The sequence below is a fragment of the Triturus cristatus genome, chromosome 10 (assembly GCF_964204655.1).
Source record: "Triturus cristatus chromosome 10, aTriCri1.1, whole genome shotgun sequence".
Lineage (NCBI taxonomy): Eukaryota > Metazoa > Chordata > Amphibia > Caudata > Salamandridae > Triturus > Triturus cristatus.
In genome coordinates, this window is record NC_140593.1 from 906,094,070 (window position 1) to 906,107,965 (window position 13,896).

Consider the following 13,896-nt stretch of genomic DNA (forward strand, 5'->3'; position numbering starts at 1 on the left):
TCCATGCCACACAATTCCACAACAAACAATTCCAATGCAACCTGTCTCTCCCTCCGACTTCACCAACTCTGTCATCTCTTCACAACACACCCACTGCATCCTCTCATCTCTCCCTCACCTACTACCCATTTTCATCATGCAATCCCTCTGCCCCCTTTCATCCCTCCCTGACACTTTTTATCTCTTCTCTATAATACCTGCTCACGCATGCTACCTCTGGTACCTCCTTACGCTGTGCACTAGTCCACCTTCTGCCTCCCCCTCCCAGGGACCCCTTCCCCTCACCCCTATCTCTCTCTATATCTCAGTTTCTTATACTATCTCTCACCCCTCTCTCTCACGCACTCTTTAGTCCTCTCTCATGTGGTTCACTTCAGGTCTTTCTGCACAATATCATTCCCGTACCTTTTCAAGGTTTCAGTCCCTCAAACCCATCTTCTCCTCCTCTTCGTTGGGTTTCTTCTGCATACACAAATGTTCCCTCTTGATATGTCTGTGGCCTGCGGTCCACTTCTTTCACTCTTTCTCTCACACTGTTTCTGCTCCTCTGTCTGGAGTTCATTCACCACTTTGTGCACAAACTACCTATCCCTCCCTATCTTCCTTTCTATCTATTCTCTGCAGTTCTCAGCCATATCTATTCACCATGCCACATAATTCCACTACACAAATACACTACACACCACACAATACCACCCCACCCAATTCCACAAATAACAATTCCAATTCAAACCACATAATTCCACCCCACAACACATACATCCACAACACTCCAAACGAAAACACAGGGGTAAAAGACATTACTATTTACAATGCCAGTAACTCTAACTCTCACAAATGCAAGACCTATTGCATTGAAGATGCTTGTTCTAATTGGCTTCTTTATCCCCCTTTTCCAAATTTAATTACTCCAACTTCTATTTTGCACCATGGATGCCTGCAGTTTTGACACCCCTCAGCAGGCCTGAACTGCTGAAGCACTGAACAAAGAAGGGACTGAGGTCAGACAAGAAGGCTACAAAGCTGGCTTTTCAGGGCCTTTGATGAAGTACAAAGACTGCATGACACCTCAGAGGTGGATGAAGTGAATGCCATTGAGGAGTAGGGAGACCTATCAGAGGTGGAGGAGAGGGAAATCTAGACCAGGGCCCGGAACTCCAAGGAGAGCCCAACTTATCCCCAGCAGATGACATTGATGCCCCTGATGCTCAGGATGGAGCAAGGCACAGTGTGTCTGCCAGAGGCCTGTCACCACAGGAGCTGGATGACAGGAAAGAGGAGAGGAAGCTTAAGTTGGAGCTGTCCAAGCTAGGGATGGAAGAGAAAAAGTTGGCACATAAACTCAAATTCAAGGAGCTAGACATCAAAGCCAAACAGGCAGAGTCCAGTCGTAATGGTGGCAGTATACCTGCAGTTTCCCATGCATAAGGAAGTGCCCATGTACCTAAGAATCTGGTGCCCACTTATGTGGTAGGAGATGGTATTGACAAGTGGTTCCCAGTTATATGAAGTGGCTCTAAGGGAGCACAAGGTTCCTGAGTGCGGGCGGGGTGGCTTGTGGAGGTATATGCCCACTGTGGGGAGGGACAAGCTCTTGATACTAGAGGCAGAGGACTAGACACAGTACACTCATATGAAGGCCATATATATAAACAAATTTGGATTGACTGCTTAGAGATACAGACAGAAACTTCCCAACCAGATCTAAGTGGATTTCCCATGCTAATCTGGTAAGGCATGGAAGAGCTGGGTGAGGGGCAGCAAGGTAGAAAATTATACTAGCTGTACAACCTGCTTTTGAAGGAGCACATGCTTCATATTATGTTTTACCGAGCTGCGCCAACACGTTGTTGATACAAGCTGACTGACCCTAGGAAGCTTGCTGAGAAGGCAGACCTCTGGGTCTGCCTCCTGCGTCTGGGTCCAAGAAGGCATCTGGGGGGACTCCCAAAAGAGTTGTCAGGGTTCCCACCAGAAAAAGGAAGGAAGGAGATAAAAATAAGGAGTTCTTGAAAGGTCCCCAAAATAATTATCAAGGGAAAGGGGTCCAATTCCCAATCTGGCCACCAGAAAAGTGCTTAGAGTATGAGCATTGCAAGGGGAATCCCAAATATCACAATAGAACACAGTCTCCCACTGGAGGAAAGACACCAGGGTTGGCTGGTGTAGTGTTTAGGGAGTAGTTTGTCCCAGTCAGTGGGGGGGGGGGGGAGTTAATGAGGTTATCCTAGTGTCCCTGGGTGGAGATGGTACCAAAGCCTCACATGCCTTTAAATGCTGCTAAGTGTAGGGAGTGGGTCACTATGAATGGGCAAGGAGTGGAGGCTCTGATGGACACAGGAGCCAGTATGACTATAATAAGGAGTCAGCTGAAACCCCCCTTAGCAGATTATACCCAATACATTCTTCCAGACTGTAGTAGCTGACAAAAGGAGGGCCATTGCCCAGTGGCTATTTTTCTATTTGAGTGTAAGGGGTCTCATGTCCTCTGAAAGTTGCTGTGAGCCCTGCCATGCCTATGGACTGTTTGTTAGGGAATGATCTTCAGCACACTACCTGGAAGGAAATGGAGCTTAAGTCAGACCTGGAAATGTTGGGATTGCCTGAGTGGATTTGTGCAACTACCTGGAAGGAAATGTAGCTTAAGTCAGACCTGGAAATGTTGGGGTTGCCTGAGTGGATTTGTGCAACTACCAGGTCCATGCTGCCTAGGAAGGGAGTCAAAGATGTCTGGAGCCTGGAAACATGGCCCAGACATACCAAAAGAGGAAAGGGCAAGGGGCATGGTAACCCAACCCCTGAATGTATTCAAGGTGAGTTGGGGCACCAGAGGAGGTTGCACTGGAGCTCACTGAGGAGGACACTGCCTTCCTTGTTTACCTACCTGAACTTGTTGAATGGCAAGCAGAGGGGGGACTACCAGAGAGGGATTCTGCAAGGCTCAGAGAGAGTGCTCAACCTAGAAGGCATGAGGCAACAGGCCGAAGCTCAGGCAGCTGGTTATGCCTCTGGTAATTACCACATTTACTGGGGGAAAACCTCCTGTAAAGTGAGCCTAAGGCACCTGTGCATTGGGCAACAAAGGCACTAGTAGTTCCACAATGCTACAGGGCCTTCCTACTGGAGTTGGCTGATGAAATATCCCTGACAGGACATCTGGGGCAAGAGAAGACCTTTGCCAGGCATGTCCACAACTTTTACTTACCCCAGATGAAGATTTCCTCAGATATATTCTGTAGAACTCACTTGACCAGCCGGGTCAGAAGCTAGAACCACCCCTGAATCCCTTGCCTGTCATTTGGCACACACTTTGAAATGGGAGGCATTGACATTGTAGGTCCCATAGATCCCTAGGCAGCCTCTGACAACATGTTTATCCTGAGACTGATGGATCATGATACACCAGTCCCAGATACCCAGAGGCTATAACTCTGAGGACTGCAACTGTACCTGCAAGGACAAGAGCCCTAATGGGGATAATTCCCCCAATGGGTTTCCCAAAAGAAATGGTATCTGACAGGGGCACCAACTTCATGTCGCTTATGAAAACATAGAGGCCAGCCAGGAGGCAATAAAGCTTTGGTGTGACCAGACAGCTACCCCTGTGGAATTCCAGCCTGGAAACAAAGTGTTGGTGATGCAGTCCGTGGAGCCCAGGGCCCTCTAAGAATATTGAACTGGACCTTATGAGATCGTTGAAAGAAAGGAGGAGGTCACCTACCTGGTGGACCGCAAGACCCCCAGACACCACCAAAGGAAATTCTGTATCACCCGTCTCAAATCACACTTTGAGAGTTCTGAGGTAACCATGTTGCTGGTGACAGATGGCAGGGAGGAAAGGAAAGTAAACCTCTTGCTGACCTCCTGGTCTCAGAAGAGAAGGAAGAGTCAGTGGAAGGTGTAAACCTCTCCCCTACCATGACTTCAGAATAGCAGAGGGACTGTCACCACTTGTTGGGACAATTCTCCACTCTTGTTTCCCTCACTTCTGGGATTTCCCATCTGTGTACCCATGATGTGGACACAGGAGACAGCCTCCCTGTCAAGAATAACATCTATAGGCAGTCTGACAAAGTGAGGGAAAGCATCAAGGATGAAATATCAATGATGCTGGAGTTGGGGGTAATTGAACCCTCCAGTAGCCCGTGGTCCAGCCCTGTGGTGCTGGTACCAAAAGCTTCCCTGCCAGGCACTACATCAGAATTCTGGTACTGCGTGGGTTACAGGAGACTAAACTCAGGCACCAAAACTGAAGCTCATCGCATTCCCCAGGCTGATGAGCTGTTGACCGATTAGAGGCTGACCAGTTCCTGAGTACCTTGGATCTTACTTCAGGTTACTGGCAGATTTCCCAAACTGAAGGAGCCAAGAAGAGGTGAGCCTTCTCCTCTTCAAAGTGCCACTACCAGTTCAAAATGATGCTCTTTGAATGAAATAATACCCCTGCTACCTTTCAGAGGCTGGTGAAATATGTTTTGACAGGTATGGAAGCTTTCAGTGATGCTTACTTTGATGACATAGCTGTGGAAGGACCACCTTTTTCACATGCACAAAGAGCTTCATTCCCTGCAAAATGCAGATCTGACTATAAAGGCCAGTAAGTGGCAGGTACGGCAGGGGTCTGTGGTGCACGTGGGACACCTGGTGGGCAGGATTAAGTTGCAGCCCCTCCAGGCCAAGACAGAAACCATCAAGGCCCAAGAGCCCCCAAAAACTCAAACTGAGGTGAGAGCCTAATTGGGCCTCACAGGTTATTACAGGAGGTTTGTCAAGGGATATGGCACCATTGTTGCCCCTCGACTGCGCACACTTCTAAGAAGCAGCCCAGAATGGGGATCTGGACTGAGGCATGCCAGAAAGCATTTGACTCCCTGAAGCAGGCCATGTGCATAGCCCCTGTGCTCAAGGCCCCTGACTTATCCAGGGAATTCATTGTACAAACGTATGCCTTTGAGCTTGGCATAGGGGCATTTTATTCACAGCTAAATAGTGAGGGCCGAGACCAATGTAGCTTTCATCTCTAGGAGGTTCCTTCCCAGGGAACAGAGGTGGAGTGCTATTGAAAGGGAAGCTTTTGCTGTGGTCTGTGCACTGAAGAAATTGAGGCAAAACCTGTTTGGGACTCAAGACGTATTAAGACAGACCACAGGCCCATGAGGTGACTAATGCAAATGGGAGTGAGAATTCAAAACTGTTGAAGTGGTCCACCTCTTTACAGGTAATGGACTTTACGGTGAAACACAGACCTGAGGCAGACCACATCGATGCCGATGGTCTCTCCAGATTCTTTTGTCTTAGTGATAAGAAGTCCAAGGAGGTTGAGTAGGTCTCTCCACTTTCAACTGAGTTGGGACATGTGTTAGAACTGTAAGCCTTAGAGTGGTCTTCCACCAAACATTTTGCCTGCTTGCCTCCACTTTTGCTGATTTTAATTTTTCACCATAGGACTCTGAACACTTTATCACTGCTAACCAATGCTAAAGTGCTTGTGCTCACTCCCCTAAACATGGTTTGTTTGAATTATCCACAATTGGCATGTTTAACTTACTTCTAAGTTCCTAGTAGAGTGCAATACATGTGCTCAGGGCCTGTAATTTAAATGCTAATAGTGGGCCTGCAGCACGAATTGCGCCAGCCACTTAAGTAGCCCTGTAAACATGTCTCAGGCCTGACCCTGCAGAGCCTATGTGTGCATTTTATACTGCCATGTTGAAGTGCCATTTAAAATCCCTTGCCAAGCCTTAAAATTCCCATTTATACATATACGTCACCCCTAAGGTAGGCCCTAGATAGATCATATGGGAGGGTGCTGTGTAATTAAAAGGAAGGACATGTACTTTTAAGTTTTACATGTTCTGGTAGTGAAAAGCTCCCAAATGTTTTCACTACTGTGTGGCCTAGCCTTTCCATAGGTTAACACTGGGGAATCCTTATTGCATACAATAAGCTGTAATTCCCAATTGCAAAGAGGTTGATCTGGTATGTTTATGGAATTGCAATGATAAATCCTCTTTAATGGAAAACTCGAACTTATCGTTACAATTGTAAAAATGTAACGTTTAGAAAGATGGAATTTTTCTGCTCATAGCCCTGTGTGCCTGTCTTTGACAAACGTCTGGGAGGGTGGCAGCTGGCCTTTGTGTATTCCTCCTAGACAGCCAGGCATGATGGGAGATTAGGTATGACTTGATGGGCCATCCTGGGAGGATTGGAGAGAGGAGCTGTGCAGAGCCTCACACTTACATCTAAATAGATTGTGCCCTGTCCCCACACAAAGGGCTGCATATCACCCTGTAGTGAGTCCAGAGCAAGGGCTGGAAGGGAGGACCTCTGTACACTTTAAAGACCCTTCTTTGAAGTCCCCTCAACTTCAAAGGCACCATTGGCTATAAGAAGTGGACCTCAGACCTACCACTTCAATACACTTTTGGACCTGTGAATACACTGCCAGGAAGAAGGACTGCTTTGCTGCAGTCTGCTGGACTGCTGTTCTGGAAGAACTGATTTCTTGCTGTGCTGACTGGCTGCCCTTTTGGTCTGGTCTGGGTGAGAAGGACTGGACCTGCATCACTTGACTCACAGAACCCAGAGTGACTGCAAGGGCTAGTTGGCTAGCCTCCCGATCTGAAGTCTAATCGACTTTCAACTATCCTGCTTCTGCACCTGGGCCTAAGGTGCTTGCTCAACTCTTTGTCGTGGCTGCAAAGACAGAACCGGCACATCACCACTACGGCATGGTAAGCACCATCGCAATTGCGCAAATCGAAACTGGCATATCATCCCTGTTTCCCTAGACCAGAACTGACCCATCACTGCATCTGCATGTCTCGGACACTCCACTACACTTTCAGAGCCATCACTGCGCGACGCTTTTCAAGTAAAGTCCTCGCATCTCCCTCGATGACAGCATCAACATCAAAGCCGAAACCCCACATTGCATCGGCGCTGACACATTGTTGCTCTTGGGCAGCCAGAATCAGCACATTACCAGCGAAGGTATGACCCAACATCATTGCATCACCTCCTTTGTTCCTCACAGCCTTTCAGTTGAAAGGATCTTCGACGCAGCCTGTACTAAGGTTCTATTGTTGCTATGTTATTCAATATGGATGAGGGATCTGGGACCACTGTGAATTCTGGGATAACTATAATATTCAGGCAGCTCAAATCTTGCAATCCTCCTCTTTATCCGTGTACTCTTTTTTACTGGAAAAACTGGTGTATTACGGGGCAGACTCCTCATATATTATTTCATGCCCTACTAGTGTCAGGAGCTCCCCGTCCTGTCTGATATGTCATCACCCTCAGCGGGTCCCTGCTTGCTCACGTTTCTGTCCACTGAGATGTTTTGTTTTTTCCTTTTCTTACCACTGCCAATGTTTGTTTCTTTTTGTTGTATTTGTTGGGGCCAGTGCTTGTTTTGCCAATGCTTCTTGTTTGCGGGTGCTAGCAATAGTGTCATATATTGGACGTGTGTACCTGAAATGCTTGTGTGGGCGTGGCTAAGACACCTGGCACGCTTATGGGCGTGGCTAGCCATGTGTGGTTAACTGCCACGGAATTGGCTATAAAAGCCCAAGCCTCGTACCTGTCGGTGCTTGGCTTAATCTCCTGGTTCCCACTTCAGCTGGAGACTGCTTCTGTCACTGCTTCAGGAATTCTTCCTTCACCAATAGACAGAAGCACGAGCCGGTCCGGGATTGCAACAAGCATTGGACAGCTAAGTGCAGCGCACTTTAAGGCTGCGTGTGAAGTGAAAGGCTGTGTAACTTTGTCATTTTCTGTTGGTACCAGATGGCCTGGCCTTGAATATTTGCCATGTGAATTGGCCATCTGGTATTTTGCACAAGTGACTTTTGATTCAAGACATATTTGTTCTGCGCTTAGCACTCGGGGTAATTTTATGTTTGAATTAATTTCACATTTGTATTCAGCTTAGGGCTTGGGGGCATTTTATGTTTGAACTCATTACCGGCTTCTGAGAGTTTTGTTTCTACACTATTTGCATAGAACTTTGATATTAAGATGAATATTGTGAACTTGATACCGCCCCTTGCTCATGAAAGCATCCTGATGCCCCTCTGATCATCATATTGTATGGACAGTGGCTTATGTAGCTCTTTGGGCCTGTTCCTAGATGTGAATATTTGTTTATGGGTGTTTTGTACAAAGGAAACGATGTGTCTATGTGCCATTCGTTTAGCCGGCTATAGATGACACTTAATCATAGCCAGTGACTCCTTTTTGGCAGCATTGTTCTTAGAGAAATATTATTTGGATTATATTCTCCTGCAACCTACAGGCAAAGGCTAAGAGAGTATCTCAGCTCCTCTTGAGAACCTGAGAAACGCAAGTCCTCAAAAAAGTGAGTGTACTGTGCAAACAGATCCCTTTGAGAGTACCCGGCTGGACCAGGCTGTGTGGAGTAGCAGTGTTCTCTCTTTTTTTCTCATCCCATTCCCCTTCCGTTTAGGGACACCTGTCAGTACTCCGGTAGCAAGTTCAGTAGTGCCGAGAGGTGTCCTAGGAGGAGAGAAGACAGTTCAGGACAATATGAACTTCCGATGAATGGCTGCGGTCTGACAACTAGGGCCTGTATCGTTGGGAGTATGCCTTCCTCTGCTTCCTTGAATAAGGGGTACTGCCGTACTCTGAGTAGAAGTGCTCCTGATTTTAGAGTGATGGCACTGGTTTCACCCCTTTTATTAGCCCTTGTTATGTGAACCTTTAGTCCATAAATCTGCTGGTACTCTCCTATGGTCCAGTTCTTTCAAGAACTGGTACTGGGTGGACTTTGGTGCTGTTTGGTTCTGTATGTCAACCCTGATGGCAATGATATCCTCAAATGTTTCAGTGGCAGTCAGGAGATTATCCTCGAATATTTAATCATCTGAGATATCAATTAGTGACACGGCTGGGACCATGAACATCATTGACCCCTACTGTACATTCCTCCTGTCTGAGGCAATCAATACTTCATATCTTGGCCTTATCTCAAAGGCCTGGAGATATAGATTCATGTGTGGCTCTTCGGTGGGATTCACTGGTATTACTGGTCAGAACAATAATTTCCTAGGTATCTGAGCTGTTCTGTTTAGCAGGCCCGGTCTTTCTGCTATCAAGATGTATACACCATGTTTTAGTGCTTCCTCATTTGTGGTGATTACCCTGGGCTGTTGGCCTATTGTCTCCTAAAGTTACCAGAGTCATCATCCTGTGGGGTGATACTCTGGATGCATAGCAGGTCATCCCTTCCTAGGAGAAGGATATTGTCATGTTTAGTTTGCACATCAAATCTCTTCCCAGCAAGTTAATGGACGCATCAGGAGAGTACAATAGTAGGCTCTCCACATTTGTGTCACCTATTGAAATCCTCACAGGTTAGGTGAATGGAACCCTCATTACTGTTCTAGAAGAACCCTGTGTGTTCATTGTTTTCCATGAAAGGGGTAATCTATCCTCTTTTATAGATGATTTGGTGGCTGCTCTGTCTATCATGAAGGAAAAGGTTTGACCGTTTATGGCTACTGTCACAGTGCGCTTGACAGCTGACCTGTATGTTACCGAGAGTACTGGACACATGGTCCCCGTCATTGGGGTTATGAGTTGTTTGTTACATTCTCCATTATTTGGCTATGCATCCGGAAGGGATTCCCTTCTCCGACCACGACCTCACCCTGTTGAGTCTGCTCTGGCCGTAGTGGCCATCTGTTCTGTTCCTTGAACTATGTTCTGTGGTGGCATCAGCAGCATTTGCGTGGGGATCATGCGTGGTCTGTGGGCCCTGAGGCTGTTGGACCCATTGCCATTGCCATTGAGTTGTGGGTCCCTGAGGTACTCCCCATCCTTTTTGCTGTTGTTGGGCTCTCATGTGAGATCTACACACTCTTGCAAAATGGCCTATCTTAACACATTAGTAACAAGTGTGGCCATTCAATCCATTATTCCCCTGTGCTCTGCCCCTTCCTCATCCTCCCAAAAAAACCTCCTCTTACTCCATTTCCCCAACTTGTAATATTCCATTGAGCTACTTGTCCTTATCCCAGTATGGTCATGGCCATTTGTGAAGTAGCCATCTCTAACCCCTCTATACCTGTTTGCTCCAGTTTCTGCTGCACCTACCTAGCTGTGGCTGTCTCTGCCTGTGCTGTCCTCTCCTTTTGTTTCTCTTAGTTTTTCTTGAAAAAGTGGACAATATGAGCTTGTATTTCAGGCTAGTATTTAGTTACTATTCTAATGCAGAGCCAGCCCCAGACAAACTTAGACTGTCTTGGAAGCTATCTGAACCAATAAAAACCTTGGGGCAAATAGTACGTGCAATAATGTCTTTTGTGATGGTGCGTTTAACCAAGAAAATTGGTAGGGAGGGGGTCGTGGACAGTTTTGCAGCCCTTTGTGCTGAAATTAGGGTGTCCTTATTGAAGCCAGCTAAATCATGACTGTGGTTCGACGATCATGAATGCTCCCTGGCTAATCGCTTCCTGCGTAAGGCCCTCTTTATCCAAACTATCCAAACTCGAGCCAGGGCCTCCCCCAACGGTCTTGAGCTGAAGTGACCTCTTACTTTGAGAATCCTCCATATTGTTTTGGAGGATTGCAGTGAATAGGATTAGTGTTATGCCCCCTCCTCAAAGGGAGTCGACATACAAAGGGTGTAGTCATGCTAAACAAAAGTAGCCCATTTGCTACTACCTTCTACCCCCTGTAACAACTCTAAAATGACTATTTATGGGCACCCCTGAACCTTAATCCTTAGATCCTGACAGCCTATGAAGGTAGAGGAGCCAGCAGTGGAAGACTGAAGACACCCAATGACTTGACCCTAGTCCTACCAGCCTGTCTGCAGCCCTCAAATATTCTGCAAAAACCGACAACTCGTCTTGCAGCCCAACAACCTCTAAAACCTCTGGAAGGATTGCTGCCTTCTTAAAAGACTAGAACTCCCAAGAAGAATAGCAGCCCTGTTCAACAAGGAAACCCTAAGAAAGGACTCTGTGACCTGCAACAAAACCCCACTTTAGAATTGACTTCTGCACCTGACACCCACAGCCTGAGTTAAATTGCTCCACCAGTGCCAGAGATGGTCCCCAGCTATCCGGAGCCCAAGTCCATCCTGGGCTGACCCCTCCTGCACTCAACATCGATGTTTGCAGCCTCAACACAAATGAACCCCTGACCATGAATGGCTCCGGTAGGGCTTTTCTGACCTCAAAGTACACCCCTGCAACCCCAGGCCTTGGGGTGCCCAACCGGCAGTGTCCAGGTAGCCCACAACATGCAAACTTACCTGCCCATCCACCGGTTTCCTTTGTCCAGCTTCCTGGTCCGAGCCTGCAGCCTTTGTTTTAGCCTGGCGTCCCCCATTGAATTGTATTTGGCACCCGACTATGTGTTAGCACTCTGTACCTGGCCGCCCCTGTACCACTGAGGGTGTATGTTTGGGACTGCCTCGTGGTCCCCCCAGTGCTTGTCTGTTTTACTTACCTGTAATTGGTAGACTTTGAGTGCCCCCATGCTATTGTTAACATTGGTCCCCCGACTTTGAATTTGACCTCTGCACTCGGCTGCCCCAGTGCCTTTGATGGTGCAGTCTTGGTGCTCACTTAAATCTTACCCTATGTTGACCTAAAACCCCGAAGACTGGGTTTGTGAGTAAAGTACTTACCTGTGAAATTGCATTCTTGTTTTCCCCCTATAAGATAACATTGCCCATTTAAAATATTGCACTAAGTGTATGTTTTACATGATCTGCAAAGTTGTGCTACTATTAAAAACTGTATCTATCTTCCTGAACTGAAGTCCTGCACTAAGTATTCATTTACTGCATTGAAAAGTATTGCCAGTTTGAAAACTATACTTACCCACCTCTAAGCTTCTTTGGTTCTAGTAATAAAAGTAACACAGTAATATTTTTTACAAACAATTGATCTTGGATTTAGTCATTGAGTGTGTGTAATCATTTCTTCCCTGAGTGTGTACAACAAATGGTTAACACATCCATCTGATAAGCCTAACTGCTCACCCACACTTCCACAAAAGAGAGTATTAGTGTTATCTACTTTAGCCTCTGTAAAGCCTTCGGGGATCCACTGGACTCTATGCACACTATACCTTACTTTGGTATAGTATATACAGAGCCAGCTTCCTATGCATGATGTCTGCTTACCTTGTTTTATGCACAAGTTATTATTCAGTCCAGGCAGGCCTCCATCTCTTTGGGCGCCATCGATGGAGACATGACTGGCCTCCCATTTGGCTCGGCAAATGTTAACTAGGATGTAAGGAAGGCACAATTCTGTTGGCATTATGATATGATTTTAATTGCATTAGGCAGGGAGAACAGTCAACTCCATATAATAGAGGACTGAGCTCGCCTTGCGGCTTGCAGGCAGCTCCTTTTATGTTTGAAAACCACAATAAGTAATTCACTGTGCATTACAATATAAGTTGAAGCATTTTGCCTAGGAATGTCCCTGCCTATACAAATCTTATTAATACATTTTCATATGTCGTTGCCCACCCCGGGTTTATCTTAGCTTGATTGACCCACCTTGCTCCCAGCCTTTGACCTTTGGTATGCTCGGTTCCCTTATCTGCCACACCCTTTTGTGTTCTCTACTGGCTTACTAGGCCCTCCTAGTTAGTTTACAGTAGGATCAGCTTGCACTCTTGCCTAACCTCATACCTCCACATGACATGTTTGTCTGGTGGGTATGTACGCACAGTGGCATGTCCATGTGATGGCGCCTGCAACCCCATCTGTACAGTTGGTGGTCCATTTCGTTATTTAATTCACAAGGCTCTGTAATACCTTCACCAATGGGCCATGCATGATTCGACCATAACCTTGAATTTCTCAAGCAGCGAATCTCAGGTGGAGTTATAACAGTTTCACCCTAAATACATTATGATTGCTTCTCATGATACTCTTAATGCTTAATTGGGGCTCCTAGTGAGGCTGTTCTGATCAGCAGGACGAATGGCCTGTTTTTCTTTTTAGCGCAAAGACTACAATATCTGTGGTATGAGTTATCCAGATGACCCTATAGGTAAGGCGATGTTGACCCAATCTGGGCTCTGCCGGGTGTCATGTTGTCTTTGGCTGTAGCCGAAGAAGTTGCTGGCTGATCACTTAAGTCCAGTGACAAACATGTTTCTGCCAGGTCAATCCCTTTTGAGATCACCCAAACAGCTCTAGCCAGGAAGGAATCCAGTATAGTACAGTTGGTGTCAGTGATGGCTTTTGCACCCCACAATTTCTTCTTCACCAGTGCAGCACAGGTAGAACCAAAATAGGCCACAAACAAGTCAGAGTGAAAATGGTGTGACCAGGGATATTTTTTGAGTGAGGCTAATGAGTAAACACACACAACAAACAAAGATCAGCACAATGATTTTAAATATGAGGAGCCAAAGAGGTCAGTACGTTTTTATGAAATCAGTTCCATTGGTTAGTTCTAATTTGTGTTCATGAGCTAAGAGGGATGGCCCAATGCATACCTTTTAGGGCAATTACAGGCTCACTCTTGGGCCAGTCTTCTTCCAGGCACAGCTCAGGTGTATTTTGCACATGTCCTGCCCTGTGGAAGAGCCGGTTGTGCTGAAAAGTGCTTGAGTCAAGCTCCTTCTACTCCAAGTGGGTTGTGGACTCTGTGGTCCTGCCCAGCTCTCCATGCCACCACCAGCAGCAGCAGGAGCACAGATTGCGCTAAAGAGCACAGAGACAGGCTCTCCCTCCTGGCCTCCAAGGGGGTTGTTGATTATGTGGTCCTGCTCAGCTCTCCTTGCCACCACCAGAAGTGTCACACAGCAACGATGTCCAGCAGCAACGACTTCCCGCACTGTGGGAGTGCAGGTCGCGCTAAAAAGTTCTCAAGTCAGGCTCCTCCTTTTGGC